At 38.6% G+C, this 2516-nt stretch overlaps 1 pseudogene; it reads right to left on the reverse strand.

Moving 5' to 3' along the window:
- Positions 1-1913: 1913 nt before the first annotated feature.
- Positions 1914-2282, reverse strand: LOC150042812 (reactive oxygen species modulator 1 pseudogene; annotated as a pseudogene).
- Between the last annotated feature and the right edge of the window lie 234 nt (positions 2283-2516).

Raw genomic sequence — 2516 nt, forward strand, 5'->3', positions numbered from 1 at the left:
GTTTCAAAATGGGGCAATGACTCTATCATTACCCCATTTATGTGTTCCAGATGTATATTGATTTCTGTGCCTGCCTAGATGACGTGAATATCAGCCTGTCTTCATTGAGTTCTTTCCAAACTTGCTAAAGTAATGTTTCCCTATTGCTCTAAATATTTGGAGATGGATTTCAACAGAACAGTGCCTTTCCATCCATCTTTAAAGCATACACCGATCTCTGTAAATTGTTTTCAGCTTCCCTTTTAATAGGATGGGGATGAGTGAGACATATTTTTCCATTTCTGACATGCTCGAGCAAGAAAACAAAGCCACACTGCCATTCCCCAAATGGAAAAACCACACTCTGCTCAATGGGTTTTGAAAAATAAAAACACAAATCAAAACCTTCTAACAGCACATCTGTTCTTATTTACAGGAATTAGACGATGCAGACTCCAGCTCAGAATAAGAGGTAAGCATTACATTTAATCTGTCATGCCTGCGGGTTTTTATGGAGTTCAAACATTTTAAAAGGTTTGGCTTGACAAAACTCCCTCATTACATTTCTTGAGGTAGCTCTGTCATCTCTGTCCGGTATCTCAGTAATAACATTTCCAGTTCAGTAGGAGCAGACATTGTTCATTGCTTTTTATTTGATCTTGGGCTATTTAATACAAGAAGATGTTGTACACGCACCATTCCTTTGGGATTTTTAAACCGTTGGGTTAAAGGTATATCCAATTATGTTATATCTTTAAGCAACTTGAATATGTGGTTATATATAGAAATTTACCACTGAAGTATGCTGCAATGAAGTTAAGGTTGTGAAACACATTCAGAAAAGACAGATAATACAAAGTTAAGAATGTCATTTTGTCCTTTCCTGTTGCTTCCACTACAACAGAAGAAGTGAAGTAAAAGCGAGACTCATGAAGACAGGACATTTTAGTTATGGAAATGCACTCTCAGCTGTATCCCATGAAAAATAATAATAATACAGATTTTTAAATAATAATTGGGAGTTAAAAAACAATTTCTACATACTTTCACTTAAACTTTAAATTGGTTCAATGACTTCTTTGAAATAGATATTGCTTTGTTTTTACCTAAAGAGCACATGGACAACTCCAAGAATAACTGTGATTGTCTTTGGAAGATGATTATAAAATGTAGCTGTAAGAAATGTTCTGGATGATAATTTGGGTCAGGCTGGTATTGTGGGCCATGTTACTGCTGTGAATGTGTGTGTTTGTGTGTGTATGTGTGTGTGCATGTGCATGAGTATGTGTGTGTGTCTATCTTCATGAAATAGTACAGCTGGGACTACACATATGGACACAGACTAAAACATGGGAGAAGAAGTGGATTATAGAGCATGTGATGTACATTTGCTGGGTGAGTGTTCTGTGCAATTCTGCTCAAACTGATTTAAACAATAAGGAGAGTGACTGGCTCTCATGAATCTCCTAGACTTGTGCTCCAGTGTTCAAGATTTACTTGTCGTCAGGCATCATGTTTGCAAAAGGTTAACAGCAGTGAAGGGAAATCTGTGACCCCACTGTTCCTGGCATAAATCCTGACATTAGAGTAGATTTAAGTGTCCTGAAGCCATTCCTGCAGCCAAGCACAAGACGTTGATTAAAGAAAGTATGGATAATGTTCACCAGGCATCAGTTACATCTCTCTCCATTTACCTGGAGAGAGCATGTCTTAAGTACAGAAGTGTTCTACAGTGTAGGAGGATACCATTAATTAATTTTGTCATCCAAAACTACTCTGTTCCAAATTATAATTATTTGGTATAAAAAGGTGAGCTACCATACTGCTAAGTGCGTTACTCCTAAGGCCTCTCATATAATAAATCGAAATAAAACTATCCATTCCTCTTTCTTTTTTTTCTTCATCCCCTCCACCCCCAGTACTAGCATTTGAACTCAAAGGCATTCACTTGTATGTGTTGTGTGCGTGTGTGTGTTGTTGTTGTTGTTGTTGAGAAGCAAAGACTTCATTTTATTATAATACAAGGGCGGTGACTGATGGGAATGAGTAGCTGTAGCAGGCAACGACTGTCGAATGCCCATTCCGATAGCCATGAATGTGCCAAAGGTGCAGCCACTCTTCATCATGGCTCTCCCAAGGCCACCCATCAGCTCCCGGCTGCGCATTCCAATCCTGACGCCAGAAAAGGTACCAGAGAGCACTCCAGACACCAGGCTCACGAGCTAATCCATAACCAAGTCCACCTTCACATGGTCAAAGCAGCTGGGCTGGGACTGCTTGTAGGAACCCATGGCCACTGGCATCTCGCTCTGGGCTCCACATTCAAGGCATTCACTTGTTACGCAGATAGGTACTGTTTAAGCTACACAATCAGCACTAATTTTCTTCACTTCAGTGTTCCCTTCTTTTTACTTTCCATTTTCTTTCTTTCTTAATTTCTTTCTTTCGTTCTTTCTTTCTTTCTTTTCTTTTCTTTTTTTTCTTTCTTTCTTAATTTCTTTCCTTCCTTTAATCAATCTTTCTTTCTTTCTTTCTTT

The sequence above is a fragment of the Megascapheus bottae genome, chromosome 33 (genome assembly GCF_031878675.1).
Source record: "Megascapheus bottae isolate mThoBot1 chromosome 33, mThoBot2.hap1, whole genome shotgun sequence".
NCBI lineage: Eukaryota > Metazoa > Chordata > Mammalia > Rodentia > Geomyidae > Megascapheus > Megascapheus bottae.